General features: G+C 34.7%; 1 long non-coding RNA gene across 1 annotated transcript; it reads right to left on the bottom strand.

Moving 5' to 3' along the window:
* Nucleotides 1–8471: 8471 nt before the first annotated feature.
* Nucleotides 8472–16645, bottom strand: LOC148781225 (uncharacterized). Its single transcript, XR_016059983.1, has 2 exons — nt 13103–16645; nt 8472–8856 (listed from the first exon to the last, which is right to left on the bottom strand). It is a non-coding gene; the product is annotated as an uncharacterized LOC148781225 (long non-coding RNA).
* Nucleotides 16646–19335: the final 2690 nt, after the last annotated feature.

Below are 19335 nucleotides of genomic sequence, written 5' to 3'. Positions count from 1 at the left end.
CTCTATATGTAGTGAGGATTTGCTAAGATTCAAAGGTCGGGTTTGTGTCCTGAATGATAAGAGTGTAAAGAAAGCTATCTTAGAAGAAGCACATCATTCTCGTCATACGATACATCCCGGAAGTATTAAAATGTATTAGGACCTAAAGAAAACCTTTTAGTGGAATACTATGAAAAAAGAGGTAGCACTATTTGTATCTAAATGCCTAATATGCCAGCAGGTAAAAGCTGAACATCAAAGGCCCGCTGGGTTGTTGCAGCCTTTACCCGTGCCAGAATGGAAGTGGGAGCACATCTCTATGGATTTTATCTCTGGCTTGCCTAGAACAAATTCAGGACATGATAGCATTTGGGTCATTGTGGATCGGTTGACCAAAGCTGCCCACTTTCTACCTATTCGCACGACTTACACTTTCGATTGACTGACTCAGATGTACATTAAGAAAATAGTACAGTTGCATGGAGTTCCTGTCAATATTGTATCGGACAGGGATACTCGGTTTACTTCTAAATTTTGGGCTAGACTACAGTCAGCCATGGGGACGAGACTCACCTTTAGTACTGCCTTTCACCCCCAAACTGATGGACAATCGGAGAGGACCATCCAAACCTTGGAAGATATGCTGAGGGCCTGTGTTATTGACCTTACAGGAAGCTGGGATGACCATTTACCCCTGATTGAGTTTGCTTATAATAACAGCTTCCAAGCCAGTATTCAGATGGCACCATATGAAGCCCTGTATGGAAGAAAAGGCAGGTCACCCATATGTTGGGACGAGGTTGGTGAAAGAAAGCTTTTGGGACCAGAAATTGTCCAGATAACTACAGATAAAATAGCATTAATTCGTGAAAGGCTCAGGACAGCTCAGTGTCGGCAAAAGAGTTATGCCGATAACCGAAGGAGAGATCTTGAATTTGAGGAAGGTGATCGAGTTTTCCTAAAAATCTCACCAATAAAGGGCATTATGAGATTCAGCAAGAAAGGAAAGTTGAGCCCACGTTACATCAGATCATTTGAAATCCAGAAAAGAATCGGAGGTGTCGTTTATAGACTTGCCTTACCACCCGAATTGGCAAACGTCCGTAATGTCTTTCATGTATCTTCACTACAAAATTATCAGCCCGACCCATCCCATATCTTAAAATATGAACCTTTACCGATCAGGAAAGACCTATCCTTCATTGAGCAGCCAATTTTGATACTGGATAGAAGGGTGCAAGTGTTGCGTAACAAGGAGATTCCTTTAGTCCGTGTATTATGGTAGTACCATTCAAGAGAAGAGTCGACTTGGGAACGAGAAGACGAAATCAGAGAAAAATACCCCTATCTTTTTCAGTAATAAGGTACACAAATTTAGAGGATTAAATTTCTTTAAGGGAGGAAGAATGTAACAATCCTAAAATTTCAAAAAAAAAAAAAAAAGAAAAAAAAAAAGAAAAAAAAAGAGAAAAGATACTTTTAAATAGGTGATGGTCTGTTTGAGTATGATGGTCCTTGGGGACCATCACTATTTTCAAAAGTTTTTACTTGGTTTAAACTTTTGCTTGCTGCTTGCCACGTCCTTTAGTGGACGTGGTTTTCATATGTTAAAAACAAACTCTTAACGGGACACCTCAGGTATGAGGTAGAGCCCAATAAAATAATATAATAATACGTTATAAGAATTTAAATAGGGGAGGTGAGCACTCCCACCCTAGAAAATTTTGAGATCTCTCTCTCTCTCTCTCTGGTCGAAACACAATGAACTCCTCTCTCGAATTGAATTTTTTATCGGAAGCTCCCTCTGAAATATTTGTGGGTAAGTGACATCGTCTTCCTGAAAAATAGTTTGTTTTTAATAAATAGTGATATTTCCGTCCAGGATCTTTATTTTATAAGTTTTGTGTGTAAGTGACCCTATTGTCTCAAAAAATAATCCATTCTTTTTAAAAATGAAATGAAATAATTATTTTTACTTATTATCATGAATTTTAGGCGCGATAAATTTTATGCCCACGTGACCTCATTATCTTGAAAAATAATCTTTTTAATAAAAATTGTGATATTTTATTTATGTTAGAAATTTTGAATGTTGTAAATTCTTAAAAAAATAAATTTATTTATTTTTCTTGTATATTGTTAGAAATAAATGTGATATTTCTGCTTTTAGTAAAATTGTGATATTTCTTTCTACTGTTTTGAATATTTAGACATTGTAAAATTCATGTGCAAATGACTGCCTTATTATTTAAAAATTGACATTTTTGCAATTGATTATAGTATTGTTGTGAAATGTTTATTTGTGGATTGATATCCCATAAATTGTGATAATTCCGTACTCTTGAATTTCTATAAGAGTTTTTCTATACATATTAAATTGGCAATTATGCTAGAATGCCTTTACAAACTGCTACCTTTCTAAATTTGAGCCCAAAATATTTGATTGGTTATTTTTGAAATGTTATAGAGAGTGACTGTTATTAATGGTTTAAGTGAAATTCATATTAATGATTTCAGTGATATGTTGAGTACATGATATTGCTGCTTTCGAGTGTTTAAAGAGATTTAGAAATAATTTAAGTATGCAAGTTGACTCATCCGGTTCGCTGGTGAGGTATAAGTGGACCTATCCGAGACGTCGGTAGGGATTAAGTGGACTCATCCGGTACGCTGGTGAGGTATAAGTAGACCTGCAGGGATTAAGTGGACCTATCTAGGACGCTGATAGGGATTAAGTGGACCTATCAGAACGCTGATAGGGTATATAGGTGACCTACTTGGGACGCCGGTAGGGTATTTTGTGAAATCCTTTGAATTATGCATTGACGCGTTAAAGTGTTATATGCATTTCAATCATTTGGATTGTGTTTAATTGTGTAAAAGTGAAACTGTTGATGCATTTCTGTTAATGGATCTTCTTTTTTAAAATATTGATATCTTTCAACTACGATTATTTTTTTAGGATTATGATGATCACTTACTGAGTAACCAAACTCATGAAACAATGGTAAACATTTTTTCAGGATAACTGCGGATTCATTTTGAGTGCTAGTCAAGATCAACCTTGGAAGATATTGTTGTTGTGTTAGCTTTCTTTATTTACTTTGTAAGACCTCGCCACTGTAAATTTGTCCTATCAATAGATGTATATATGTTGTCTGTCACATCTCAGGAATAACAGTGTTGTAAATTCTTGGGGTGTGATAGCATCGCACTAAGACGGACGCACCTACAAAATTTCTGATCATTATGATTTGTAAAAAACAACGTATTAAAATGCAAACACTATCAGACATCTATGACCGTGTGATCAATTTTGAACAGTGATAAGCTATAGGTATTTTGTAGTGTTTTCATATATATATATATATATATATATATATATATAGGGCGTGGTTTCTATAAAGTTGTAACCTTAAACAATCCAATTATGGTGCACCTCCAAATTTTATCATAACATGTAATTTTGGTGTAAAAAATTATTAGGATTATATAAAAATCTATTTTCATATTTAATTATAAAATATTAAGCGCCAGAAATGATTGAAACCAAATAGATTTGTAAACTTACGAAAATCTTGAAAATGGACAGTCTAGATAATATGTTGCAAGATTTATTATTTATGGGACTCAAAATCTGTTTTCTTATGCATATTCATATCAATTAGGGGGTTTTCAACATTAAAACAACCTTTTTCGATGGATTTTTGAGGTGCATCTTTAGTTCTACATTTTAAAGTTGCAACCTTTAACAAACTTTTTTCATATATATATATATATATATATATATATATATATAATTTTAAATTGTTAGCAGTTTTTTAATGCGTTAGGTAAGAATGAAAGTCTAGACCTTAGCTAGGGCACAAGTGGTGCTACCACTAAGCCCCAACCCTATGGTCAAGTTTGTTGAGCAAAATGGCCTAGGAAAACACGGAAACTTGCCACCTAGCTGGCTGGCCTGGTAAGCCTGGAATTTTTTGGCCCAGCCCGATAAAGTTCGGCCCAAATAAAAGCCCCGCCTTGCCCATTTAGAAGCCCCCTTTTTTTTAAGAAAAAAATCTACTTTTCAAACTTTTTTTTTGTTTATAGTAAGCTAAAATAAAATAAAATTTTATTTTTAAAAATCTATTATCTCTCTCTAAAAACCCAGACTCTTTCTCTCTCTCGATACTTTTTTTTCTAAATTTTTGCATATTACATACATATCCATTTTCGGGTTGGCCGAAACTTTTTTCCAAATTTGGCTAAGACAGAAAGAGAATGGAAATTAATTACGTTTCCAGTAGTTTTCTCGGTCTTTCAAACGCTGAAATAACTACATTTTTGGATTTTGAATATCCTAAAATAAAGAACTTTCGGATTTTGAAAGTTCAAAAATGTTGAGAGGCTATTGGAAATTTGTTGCGCTTCCAGTAACCTTTTCGTTTTTTCAAAGACAGAAATCATTGTATTTTTGGATTTTGAAAGTCCGAGAATATTGAGAGGCTATTGGAAATTTGTTGTGTTTCTAGTAGCCTTTAAAATCCGATAAGAACATGACAAAAAATTGGGCAGGAAATAAATTTGGATCTTAAAAATCTGAAATTTTAGGATTTAAGGATATTGAAATCCAAAAATTTCATATCTAGGCACCCGCACTATAAATTATTTCGGATCTTGAAATTCTGAAAGGGGTAATTTAGTCATTTAAAAAAATGCCGAAAATTGGTGTATAACAGATAAAAAATAGGTATAGTAGTAATAACGTATATATTTAGATAGGCTTATAATAATAATAGTAAATATAACGGATTTATGCCTAATTTTCCCTTAAAAAAAAAAACCCCAAATTCTTGCTAATCGGACTATATTGCTAAAAAAAACTATAGTAATGAAATGATAGTAAAAATCCCATTCCCAAATTATTACCTTTCTTCTCATCTTTATTTCTCTCAATATTAAGTAGTTTTTGTAAACTATCGTTTGTGTGATATGATCTATAACTCCATCACAACCCTACGATGTCGAGATTGTGAACCATCATGGATGATGATAAAGGAAAAATAGGTGTGGTGAAAACCACACTTCTCAATCTATGTCCATATGATACCAATTATATAGTCCTATAGTTTCGTTTTCCATATTTTTAATTTACCTAGCCTTTATTTTAAGGGATTGTATATAATGAGACTATTTACTTCTTATACAAAGTTGTCTCAATTACTTACAACTATCTTATATGAATTTTGATAGCTTAGATGTGTCACAAAGTTCGAAAAAATTTATTTTGAAGTTTGAGTTTGGTCAATGAAATAATTGCGACCACCCAATTTCACATCTAGTGATCAAGATTAATATATCATATTGTACCAAAAGTAAATGGTCTCATTGTATTACTTTCCTTATTTTAACATCTGGCCGTGAGATTAACATCAAGTACAACACATTGGAATGGCAATGTAACTATCATAAATTTCCACTATATTACTCTATACTTTATAGAATGCCCACTATGATTTCTCTCCATTAGGTATCTCATCCAAATGAATATCAATATGCTGCCCCTAATTGTATTTCATATTTGTAGAATGGACCAATAAATGTTAAAATATAGTTTTACTAAAAATAATGGTGTCTATAATATTGTCAAATAAAATGTTTTCTCAATTAAAAATAGTTTACATAAATATACTTTTAACTTCACAAGTTAAATAAATTTTTAATTGTTAGAAGTAATTTTTTTACTCAAGGTAAAATTATATATTTTTATTATCATAAAATGGAAAATTTTAGTTTGTCTTGCCTTTTGAGCTAAAATTTGATTTCAAAAAGTATGATAGAAATAATTATCAATTTCAATTTAATTGAGTAAAAGACTCCTAACTTTAATATATTTCATTATTGTGTTTAATGAAAATAAAAACAAAATTTTTTGTTTAGAAAGTTAACCTATCAATAAAATAAAAATTCAAATACAAAAAACATTCATATTTTTTTGCAGAAGACTTGTTTATGCAGATGATGGAAGAATCATGAAATTAACTAAATGACACTCATATCAAAGAAACTGTTAAATGAAACCTGAAATTAGAAAATGTATTCTCTCATATTATTCTAATTGTAATAAGGCCAGGAAAAAATAACCCATATTCGCTTTCCCCTTGGTTGGTTAGATTCAACCCTTAAAACCATATTGTATCAGTTAAGAATCCTATTTGTTGCGAATTTATAGTTGGCCATAACTCTTTATAGATCAAAGATTGCAACTGAAAATACTGATAATTCTCAATCAACTGAGAAGGAAAAGATCCAAATTATTGCCTTTCCTATAGATAAATCGTCGTGGCAAGTATGATTAAGCTGAATTGTCCATGCGACTAACTATTGCTTTTTTTTTGTTTTTTGGGTATGTAAAAAAAGCGGTAAAGTCAGTGGGGATTGAGCCCCTATCATTTGGCGAGAATGGAGTCAGAAACCTCACCATGAGGCTCGACAATACTATCGCCAAGGCCGCATGTCATTCTCAATATAACAATTGTTTTCAAATGCAATAAAATTGTTTTCCATACACGTGTAAACTCTTCCATCGTCACCCACTATAGGGTTGGAAAGCTTCTTCATAGAACTAATTGAAGGCCCTTGAGGCAACAGGAAAAACATCAATAAACCAAAAAACTTGGTACTTCTCATTGTATGAGTTCAAAACTTCAAATAAGACAACCCATAATGCAAACTTCAATGGAAATTAAGAAATTTCAAAAATGAAAAGAAAAAAAGAAGAAGAAGGAAAAAGAGAAAAAAGGTTTATTTAAGCATTTTACATTTCAAAATTTGAACCAGTTAATGAATGGAGGTCACTCAGTCGCATAAATCTCATGTTATTTTTTTGGGTAGATCAGTGGGGAATAAATGCCCCTACCCATTTTTAAAAATAATTAGTGGTTTTCGAATGCATCAATGAAAATGAAAACCTAAATCAGTGGCTGTGGTGGTAATGAAAACCTAGATCCGTAGCTGTGGTGGCTCAAGTGGTGCTACCACCACGATCTCAACCACATTACCAAATAAATCTCATGTTCGAAAAACAAATAAAACAGTTGAATCCCTTATTTTACTCCCAAGATATCTTCCTAACATAGCAAAAGACAAACCAGAAACACTTTAACTCATTATTCCATTAAAAACCCCCAAAACTCTAGAACTCACAGTTGTTTTTGTTTCACCCCCATTTTACCAGCATTCAACCCCATTTAGATGTCAAACCGTAGATATCCACTAGTTAACAATGGAAGAGAGAGAGATCAAAACACAAAACCAAAGCTGAAGCTATATGTTACAGAGAGAAGAAAGAGAAATCAGGGCAAAACTGAAGAAGAAACCGAAACCAAAGTGCCCTCCCTCCATTAAAATGGACCTTCTCTCTCTCTCTTGGTAGGATTTCTCAATGCATTTTTCCATATGATGCATCTGTTCTTGATTTCTAGCACTTATGTTAGTTACCACAAAAATGGCATCAGTATAAACTGCAAAATGGCAAAGATTTTGAGACTTGGCCGAGGCCACTCGGAATCTCGGCTAAGCCTCAGAATCGGCCGAGTAACTTGGCCCCGACCTAAGGACTAGGCGAGTTTTCTCCGATTTAAGTGTATGCTAAATTTTTATAGTTTATATAAATTGCTATGTCTATTTCAAGTCAAAAGTTGCACGAAGGCTTCCTGAATAGTGCTCACACACATTTCATTTATCAACCTTTGAATCCACCCAATGTAATGTTGCCCTTATCATCATCATTTTTTTGAAGTGTTAAGAGCCAAAACAATAGGTTAATGGGAATCGAACCCAGGATCCCTTGTGAAGGACGCACCGACAGGAATAGGTAAATGGGAATCGAACTCAAGATCCCTTGTGACGGAGGCACCAGGAATAGGTTAATGGGAATCGAACCCAAGATCCCTTGTGAAGGAGGCACCTAGAGGCGACTAGTGTAGCTGTTACGCTAGTCGACAAGTAACATTAAATGGAGGCGGATTGTATTATATATCTATTCTACCTTTTTTTTCTTTTTTTTTAAATAGGACTGAACTCGGGCGAGTTACTCGGACTTGCCCGAGAAACTCGCCTTGGCCAAGGTCCGAGTAGCTTGGCCGAGTCGTGTTCGGAACACCGGGCAAAGATAACAAAACTAAAAGAGTAATAGGTAATGATCCAATAAAGTGTAGTGAGATGAGATATCTTGGAGCTACAAGCTGCATGGAATGTGATTGTATAATAAGCTTTTCCTTGTCAAGTTATGGAAGCTACAAGAGGTGCTCCAATAATCGATAGCATGCATAGCAAAAACACTAGTTGTTGGTCATGGCCCCATATGCCCTACGGTCCTCCGTCGGGCCCGGGCCTGGCCCTCTAGGGTCCGGTGGGGATGGCAGGGAGCGGGGTCGTGACATTGTTGGATCTATGGAAAACCTTAAATGAATGCAAATAAGCATGCATGACCCAAAAGAACTCAGAAATATCAACAACATGAAGTGCCCCAAGTCTTTCATCCCAACCTATAAAGATGAGTTTCAACAGCAGCATTTATACAATAAGAAAGAATCCTATAATCCAATTGATTATGGTATATGGCACTCCAAAGGTTACATTCACCATCATTTCCCACTAGAGGATGATTGCAGAATAAGTGCAGTGAGGCCTGCAAAAGGAAAGGTTGAAAACCCAATGCACCTTCGCACTCATGAAGCAGCAACTGAGCCCAGACTCAATGATTCGTTTTCTGTAAGGGGGAAGACCCCGTGAATCAGTGTTTTGAAACACGACTTTGGCCAATGTACTCGGACCCTGGCTGAGGCGAGTTTCTTGGCCGAGTCCGAGTGGCCTCGGCTGAGTCTCGAAACACTGCCATGAATGCTATTAGCTGATTACGAAAGGAAACATCTAAACCATCAACTCTTATCAAAGAAAAGAGGAAGCATCTGAATACGTCAAGTCAGTATTAGATGGAAAAGTTATGCTCCCTATGACACAATAACTTAATGTCAACCACAATATAAAAGCCCCACAATTTCAGGCATAAGCAATAGGTGCACACTGAAAAATCTCAAGAGGCAGAATATGGTGCGATTAGCCTTTGATCCTTCTCTAACATGGAAATACATGCAAGGAAATTCCCCTTCAGGCATATCAGGTTGTTTAAAAATTTTCTTGAAGAGCTAAGCAGCATCGCAAAGATCCAATTATCTAAGTAACAGCCACTAAACCCAAATATCATGTAGAAATTTCTAAGAAGATATACAGCTCTCATTCCTATGAAGAATGCATAGGGTATGCGATACATGCACATAATTAATTTAGTAATATATTTCGTTCTCCTTGAAACTTAAAACCAAGGATCAAAACCATAATTGCATGGAATTTTCTTTTGCGATAGTTATCTTTGTAAAGTTGAAGCATGAAAACCCCACAAACCCAGGTAGGGGTGACAATTGGGTCGACCCGCTGGGTTTGGGACCAACATGGACCCTATCAGGTTGGATCGGGTCCCAGTCGGGTCGACTCAACCCCGTATAGAGTATATAAAATATATAATATATACTAAATACTTTATAAAATAAATTTTTTATTTTTAAAAATTTCTAGACCCGAACCTGGGTCAAAGTCACAGATGGAACCTAATCGAGTTGGGTCCGGGTCAACTCAGACACGACCCAACCCATTGCCACCCCTGAACCTAGAAAATAAGATTGCCACTAGAAAATTATTACTTCAGCACAGTCAGCCACTCTTTTAATTATCCACCCACAGCTTTTTATTCTGCCACCCAACAGAAGGAAGGAAGATTTATATGGCCACCCACAGTGTAGGTCTGATAGTTATAAAAACAAGTGGCTATGCTCTTGAGAAGAAGGTATGGGATGTTTATGGCCAATAGTACCATGTGTAACTCATCAATCCAAAAAAAAAAAAAAAAGTAGCATGTGTAACTTAAACAAGTTAAATCCAGGACTTCGGGTTACCATCATTACTCTGACTATCAAGTTGGGAAAGACAGGATTAGTATCACTGGTTTGTCCTATGCAAGCTACTTATTATAAACAAACAACTGTGTTGTGTAGGAGAATATAAGCCCATTAAGCATAGAAACAATACATTTTCATTGTTCTTATTTATTGTATAAATGAGTTCATGCAGCTAACAGAGAAGTAGACATGAGTTCATGCAGCTAACAGTTCACTTTTAAAAATGGTACCTACTCAAATATGAACCATTATTCTTTACGTGATATTTCCATTAAGATATCTTCTTCCTTCTAGACTTTGTTTAGGTTTTTTGGTGATCTTTTTCTTTTTGATGGGTTTTTTGCCTGATTTAATACTTGTCACATGGAGTGCATTGGTGAGCAAAGGACATCTAGCCTCCCACTAAAATGATTCCCTGTTTGGGTTGGATGTGAGGGACTAAATTCTGGGGAATTATGGACACAAGGGAGAGATAGATGGGGCAGTCCTTGTACGTGAACTGGTCGAAAATGAGGTTGACTGACAATGGAAAGTTGAGGGATCGAAGTGGTGAGGCAGTGCTCCTAGACTGATATATGTTTGGAGTATTAGTACATTCACTTGGTCAAATTATTCATGGCAATATTTGTTCTTGTGTTTGTCGGGAGAAGAAACTCCGCCGTGGCTGGTCCCAAGCCCAGATGAGGAAGGAGGAAGATTGTGTTAGATTGGCAGCCAGCGTAAATTTTTTGCCACACCTCTATATGAATTAGCCGACCTAAATAGTTAGGATAAGGCTCGGATACTAATTAGGATAAGGCACGGATACTAGTAAATGTTGTATACTCTCATGTGCTTCCTTAAATTCCACGTATCAAATTTGTTGGTTAACATAACTAAACATGTTTTGAAGCTAGAACACAAAATATTGACTTTAGAAAAGAGGAGCTTTTGAAGAAATACAGTGTGGCAGACAATCAAGTGTCTTTTTTTCACTCTTTGTACCTTTTCTTTTTGCTATTACTGAAGTTTATCATTCACGTGACTAACATCTTGGCTTCCTTACTTGAGACAAAACTACAATGCCTAGTGAATTAATTTCGGAAGATACAATAATTTTCTTTTGGCATTTTTATACTGAACATATTCATATATATATATATATATATATATATATGGGACCATTTACCTTTGGAATAGGGAGGTCACAATTACTTACAACAATCCGATGTGAAATCTAATAGCTTGAGTGTGTCACAAAGTTCGACAAAAATTCTTTTGAATTTTGAGTTTGGTCAATGAAATAAATGCATGCACCCAATTTCACATCCAATGGTCAAGATTCATTGTGAACACCTTGTACCAAAGATAAATGGTTTCATTATAGACTTTCCCTATATATATTTATAAGCCGTCCATTTTGGTGAGACGCTTAAATCTAATAGATTTTTTCCCTTCCAAATTTTTTTAATGACTTTTTTATTTCTTAAATGAACAATGTTAAAAAAGACAAAGTTGATTTTGAACTCGTGGAGGCCTAGATCTTGAAATTCACCAAATAGATGATCTAGATTCATTGTTGGAGGTGGACTCATTTTGAGCATGTCTAGGGTGTAAGATGAATTTTATTTTTTTGAGGATTGATTATTGGGATGAAAAGAGGGTATGTGCAATTTTTTGGGACATACAAATGCCACGAATATAGTTTTTTAGAAGTGTAGTTTCATTACATTACAATGACATAGTGACATGAAATCATTCTCATATATATATATATATATATATATATATATATATATATATATATATATAGAGAGAGAGAGAGAGAGAGAGAGAGAGAGAAAGAGAGAGAAGTTATGTTAGGGTGCTCACACTACAGAGTAATTTATCAATGTACTTAACAAATTTGGACACTTGTATACCCTTGTTTTGTACATGGAGCATTTTTTTAACAAGGGTATTTTTAGTCATTAGGAGGGGTGTGATGTCATCCACATGGGGTATGACGTCACCCATATGAAGCACCCTAGTGGCATTTAATGCTCCATGTGGTTGATATCACACCTCATGTTGATGATGTCACAACCCTCCTAATTACCAAAAATACCTTTACTAAAAAAAATCTCCATGTACAAAACAATGATATATAAGCGTCCAAATTTGTTGAGTACATTGATAAATTACTCCATAGTGTGAGTACCCTAACATAATCCTATATATATGGATACGGATAAAGCTGATAATAAGCCTTGAGCTAAATTGAATGATAGTTCCCCTCTGTCAGATCTGTGATCGGATGGTGAAAATACATGTTACTACTTGAATTTCTACAAATTGAATCAAAATGAAATTTTGCAGATGCGTACTACATAATATGGCACGCAATAAACATATAAAACAAATATTTTATAAAAATATAAAGTGACCAAACAACCCCTATAAAATGATGGGGGCAATTTGCTCATTTTAAAATTTTGAAAATATTTCTTTTATATTTTTATTTTGTGTGCGATGGTCTCAAGTATATACACCTTAAATTTCAGACTAAATCAATTCATTAAAAACAAATTAAAATTTAAATAGCGACATGTATTTTAAAGCATCCAATCAAGATCTGATGGCTAGGGGTATGACCTACCACTCATTTTAGGTCAAGACCTATTGTCAGCTTTATCTCACACACACACACACATAGAGGAACACACATATATACCATATTTTCAAAATCCAACTTTCTCACCTTCAATGTTGGCAAGACAAAAAGTGGGAGGTCATAGAAGCCAATTACCTTAAAAAAGGAGACCTGAAATGGCAATTATTTGCTTTTTAGGAGCCTCAATTGCCTGTGTTCTAATTGTATATAAAATGACTGAGCAACTATAGATATATAACTCATCAGGTTCAGTGTTGTTGCCTCACTACTTAAAGAGGCTTCAAAAGGATTCTCACTTCAATTTACATATTACAAATAATAAACAGCTCTGAATTATCCGAAAAAAGAAGGAAAAAAATGACGATCAAAATATATTAAGTCATTAACAACTCCATCAGCAAAAGATAACTTTATCTTTGAAGCATATCTGCAAAAGAAATCCAAGCAAATATGATTTAAACCAAAAGCACAACAATTGAAGTAGAAGAAATACCATTATGTTAAATAGCCCGTAGTTGAGGGCCTCATTGTGTTCCTTTTTGCTCTTGAAGTAATGAATCAATGTCAAAACAGAAAAGTAATGGAGCAGCACATAAAAGAATTGAGGATTCTCTCCATATATTAGAATAACATAAGGACTTGTATAATAATTGTTGCAACATAAAACATACGAAGTATGCAAAATTTTCTGTATTACCAGTGTGCATATCCATATTGTCTCAGACACTGATTCATATGACCCAACTCTATCATATGAACTGAAAGAATTCCCAACACACTATTTATATTTTTCTATTGTGGGTGATTTCCATCTCCAACAACAAACATATGGACGGTATTCTCTAATTGAATCCAGCTGCACCTAGCAACTTTCTTAATATCCTTCACTGCCATTTTCTTCCTTACAAAACCCACATCCCGCCACCGACCAGCTGCGGCATAGATATTTGCTAGGCATATATACTGGTTCTCTGGCATAAGCTCCATTAACTCATTTGCTACCCTTTCAGCAACCCTAATGTTTCCCTGAATTCTACAAGCCCCAAGTGAAGCACCCCAAACTGAATCACCAGGCTTCACATCCATCTCTCTAATGAATCTCAAAGCTTCAACTAGTAACCCAGCTCTACCAAAAAGGTCTACCATGCAACTATAGTGCTCTTCTGTAGAAGTGATCTTATATTTTTTTGTCATCATTCTAAAGTAAGCTAAGCCTTCCTCCACAAGGCCTCCATGGCTGCAACCAGAGAGCACCCCCACAAAGGTGGTTGTGTTGGGGTCCACTCCTCACCTTTTCATTCTCTCAAAAAACTCAGTTGCTTCTTTCCCATAACCATGCTGGGCGAATCCAGCATATCATAGCATTCCATGACGCTAAGTCTGGTTCTTTTTCCTCCAAAAATACATCACGTGCACTAAGAATATCACCACACTTCCCATACATGTCAATGAGTGCATTAGTCGCTAATACATCCAATTCTAGCCCTCCTTTGAGAATATCACCATGTCCTTGCTTCCAGGGTTCTAGAGCCACAGCCATAGAACAAGCTCTGAGTATAGCTGATGCAGTATACTCATCCCCCTTAATTCCTATTAGCCTCATCTTAAGAAAGAGATCCAATGCATCCACGGCATCGCCATGACATACATATCCAACAATCATGGCAGTCCACGAGACCACATTTTTCTCAGGCATCAAAGAAAATAATCTCTTGGCTTCATTTAGACTAGATCATTTCAAATAAAGGTTAATAATGGCACATCCCACTATTAAATCGGATTCAAACCCAGTTTTCAGAGCTAACCCATGAAGTTGGGTCCCCGGTTTCAAATGATGGACCGAAGTACTGGTTGATCAGGTCGATGAACCTCTCGAACCATCCTTGTCAAAAGCTCCAACCCCTTTAGATTATCACCGTCCCTAGTATAGCCAGCAACAACACTAGTCCAGGAAACAATACTCCTCTCAGGCATTACATCCAAGAATTTCTTAGCATCTTCCATGCAAAACCACTTAACATACATATCAATCACTATATTGCCCACAAAAACGGAAAACCCAATTACAAATTTGATCGAAACAGCATGAAATAGCCGACCCAAGATCAGAGACATGGTCCCTACGCAAGCATGACTGACAATGCATATTGATCAGTAGCAAAACCCAACTTCCTCATTTCATCAAACAACCTGAGATACTCAAAGAAATACCCATTTTGAAACATAACCAGAGATCATAACAGTCCAAGTAGCAATAATTCTTTCAAGCATTCTATCAAATACTTTTTGGGAAAGGGTTAGATCACCACATTTAGAGTAGAAAAGTATCAAATTATCGTTCAAAACAATGGAGTTTTCAATGTCAGATAAAATAAGTAGTCCATGGACTTGCTTGCCACATTTTATATTTCCGAAATATAGGCATTTTCTAATCATATGGGAGAAACGCTGGGGACTTGAAGAGGCCTCTCTAAGGCCTATTATGGCGGGGTGTATGCAAAAAGTATTCTGAATATTTTTCTTCCCATTTTCGAATGTTTGAAGGGGGATTTCATCGAGGACTTCAATGGCTGTCCTGGAAAACCAATTGGAAAAAGATTGGACCTTTCTTTGTGGGTTTTTAGAGAGACTATAAACAGTTTTCCTCAAACAATTAATGGTGAGAAATTCGAATTTTTATTTGTCTTTCAGAGAGAGAGAAAAGACTGAATCTTTTCTTAAAAAAATTGGACCTATAGGTTTTGTGTAGAGAGAGAGTTATTTTTCTTGAAACAATTATTGGGGATGGAAAAAATGAACCTTTTTGCTGCCGCTGAAACCTTGGGCTTAAATGGGTTATTTAGACAAAAAATTTATTAAAAGAAAAACCAACAGGAATGAAAAATTTATGTTTTGAAGAGCTTTCCTAAAAGTCTAAAACAAAAATGGCTAAGAAAATTAAATGCCATTTTAAGGGTGCGGTTTGTATAAAGCCGAGGCTCTAAACAATCAAAGTAGAGCGCACTTTCAAATGGTATCGATAAATATAGTTTTAATACTGGAAATCTTTGTGATAGCCTTAAAATATATTTTCATCTCTAATTATAAAATTTAAACCTTAAAAAAATACTATAGATCGAGCATATCTATGAAAACTTGAAAACCTTGAAAATTGACTGTCCAAAATTTTACTCACATATACACTATTTTCAAAACTTAAAATTCATTTTGTTCCCATGCCCATGCTTCTTATGTCGAGATGATCAATTTGAGGATATTTGGGCATCAAAACAACCACTTCTTGTGGAATTTTTTAAGTGTACTGTAATTGGATTGTCTAGAGCCTCGGCTCTATATAAACTTGTTCTTTTTTTTAATACATAAAATGTATGAATGTTTTTTTTCTTTTTTCTTTCGATGAATGTTTTTTTTCTTTTTTCTTTCGGAGAGAGATCACGAATGTGGTGCTCTCTCTCTCGAGGAATCATTGATAGGATTTTTAAAGTTTTATCTGAAGCCATCATCATCATTGTTGGAGCTTTTTTTGGATTATTTGGGGGCGGATATATTAATTTTCGTCAGCCATTATGCTAAATCAAGAGTCATAATCTCAGCTGAGGCCATAAGTGACTAAAAACTGAAACCTTTTTAGTTAGGCATTTAGTGGGTTCTTTGGACATAAAAAAAACAAAAAAGCCTTACAAGAAAGCAACAATGGATGATTTGATAGCGCAATTTGGGTACTCTTGTTGTTCATAACAGCCGCAGACAAAGCAAGAATCCAAAAAAGGAGAAACCCTAAGCGCTAAATCAATGCTTATTCAATATGTGATAATTTCTACTTGTTTGTGCTGATTTTCAGCAATATGGTTATAAGAAATTACCTTAAAAATGAAAGAAAGGATCCTCACAACTCCAATGGACGGCTGGGATCCAAAATTTGTAGCTCTATCACCACATTTTACTTTTTCTATCTTTTGCCTAGTTTATTACATAAATAATTTTAATTTAAGAAACGTTCTCAATATTTCGTATTTTACATCTGTATCTCACATTTTCAAAGAGCAGGTAAATAAAATATAGTTTTAGTGTTATTTTTAGAGAATTAAGTTTCAATTTTGGATGTCCATATTTCTTACCATTATGTACTTATAACAAAAATAAATAAATAAATAAAATGACTCAAATAAACTTAAAGTTTGTATTGATATTTGTATCATTTATTTTTATTTGATTATTTTTTAATTTTTTAATAGATACATGAAAATATGAAATATAGACACAAAATTTGAACCCAACCAATATAAAATTGAAATACTAAACGTGTTCTTAAAAAGTGGAACATATACATAACATATAAAATATTGAGATACTTTTAAATTATATTACATATAAAGAATATTTTCATAAATTTTCCTTTAATTATTGAATTTTTTTTAATCATCCCGATGGAGGTACTTGTGCTTTTTTTATTTAAGGAAATTTGCAATTTCTTTTTATGTTTGAAAAAGGTTCTATTTAAGCTCAAGTGTTATTTTTCCATTTTTCTATTCGCAAACTACCCCACATTGTACATCCTATCTCTAAACCAAGGCTTAATAGTGAAAGACCCATTTAGACATCCAATTCTGCACAAAATAATTGATTGGCCTTTTTTTTTTATGTTTTTTTTTTTGGGTAATTTAGTGGGAAAGAATGGCCCCTACCAATTCCTTAAAAAGAAAAAGTTCATATAGAGTCGAGGCTCTAAACAATCAAATTAGAGCATACCTCAAAAATTTCATTAGAAGAGGTTGTTTTGATGTCCAAATATCCTGAAATTGATCATCTCGACATCGAGATGCATGGACATGAGAAAAAAATGGATTTCAAGTTTTGGAAATAGTGTGTTTTATAAGGTATATTTGGACAGTCAATTTTCAAGATTTTCATAGATCTGTCGATCTACACTATTTTTTAACCTTTAAACTTTATAAATAAAGATGAAAATATATTTTAACGCTATCACAAAGCTTTCTAGCACTGAAACCACATTTCTTAACACTATTTGAAGGTAGGTTGTAATTTGATTGTTTAGAGCCTTCGCTCTATGCAAACCACACCCTTCTTTAAAATAGTCTAGGATTTAGTTTTTTTTTATATATATTAACAGTAGAAAATGTAGAGGTATAACCACCTGTGCCCCAACTACATTCCCATTTGAATTAATATTTCACTCAAAATAAAATGATTATGGATGTCAAGATAGGCCCATTAACTGAATGAAACGAATAAATGATAAAAAGATAGGAAAGGGTAGAAGACCTAGGTGTTCAAGACAGGACGCATCAAGGTGATATGATGCTTTGAATTTTCATGCCTCCCATACTGATTGATGTGTTACCTCTTTATTTTTTTAGTTAAATATCTAGTGGCAGTCCCATTTGATTGATTCTTATGCCTCCCAAAGAATCGAGATTGAGCTTAAGTGATTAGTATTTGATGATTAGCATCATTGCATCTCACCAAGAAAACACAGAAATTCCCAATTCATGCCCAACTTTTCAAGGGCTGCCCGCCCAACTATACAGAGAGAGAGGTGAGATCGTTATTGATATTGATAAGCTTCTTAAGTTGGTTGGAATACTCATTTAAGTTTAAATAGATTAGGACTATTGGTTATATATTAAGTTGATATACATGTAATACTAATGAAATTTACTAGAGAGAGAGGTGAGATCGATATTGATATTGTGATATGCTTCTTAAGTTTGTTGGAATACTCATTTAAGTTTAAATAGATCAGGAGTGTTGGTTATATATTAAGTTTGATATACATGTAATACTAATGAAATTTATATATGGCATAGGATTCATATTGAATGACAAAAAAAAAATGTGTGTTCAATTTGGGTCACCTTGTGAGAAAGGTAGACTATCTGCTAGAGACAGGTAGAGGCCTCTAGACAGAAGTAAGCTTCTAGTGAGAGAAATGATACGTTCATACTTATTACACTTTGTGGAGACAAAAGTCGGTTTCTCGTTCCTCTCACATCTCTATCTTACGTGTTTAGTAATAACTGTTAGAAGTAAAGAGAATGAAAAACAATATATAATGTTAGCTAGGGGAGTAGTTTTGTAGGCACCCCAATCCCAATCAAAAGAATTGTGGGAAACCGAGGCGCCTTGGAACAGCCAACAAAACCCCTAAAACCAACCAAAGTCCCAAAACCAATACCCTAATGCCTAGACTGACCTGTTTGGTCCACCACAAAGACTTGTGCCCTGAACTCGGAACTCTGGAAGACCCCAATAAACTCAGGATGGCCCCAAGACAAGAGAAAATCTAGAGCAGATCACTTGAAATGGAAGGAAAACTAGTTTGTGATCACACGACACTACCAGTAGCACCAACTCTAGTGGTAGCTTTGTTATAACTCCGGGGACACCAGCATTCAAAGGATGGTGACCCAAATTACATACTAACATTAAATGTGAAAAGCCATCATTTACCTTAAATGAGGGAATCAATATCGTTGACACATGTACTAGTAACATTGTTTCATGATTGGCTTAAAAAATGTTGCCAATCGTACGACATTGGAATGCGCAAATCAAACAAAAAAATAAACATCATTTCATCAATGCCAATGTCACCATTGTTGAATGAGGGCGTCAGTGACAGCTGCCGCTGATTGGCCAGAATCACCGCCCATTGTTAGACTTCAATATGGCCTTAATTGCTTCAATGATGGTATCGATATCGTC

This window comes from Amborella trichopoda, chromosome 7 (assembly GCF_054954075.1).
Source record: "Amborella trichopoda isolate Santa Cruz 75 chromosome 7, AtrichopodaSantaCruz75HAP2 v2.0, whole genome shotgun sequence".
Taxonomy (NCBI): domain Eukaryota; kingdom Viridiplantae; phylum Streptophyta; class Magnoliopsida; order Amborellales; family Amborellaceae; genus Amborella; species Amborella trichopoda.
The sequence above is the reverse complement of the archived record's forward strand: the minus strand, read 5'-3'. Positions and strand labels throughout refer to the sequence as shown.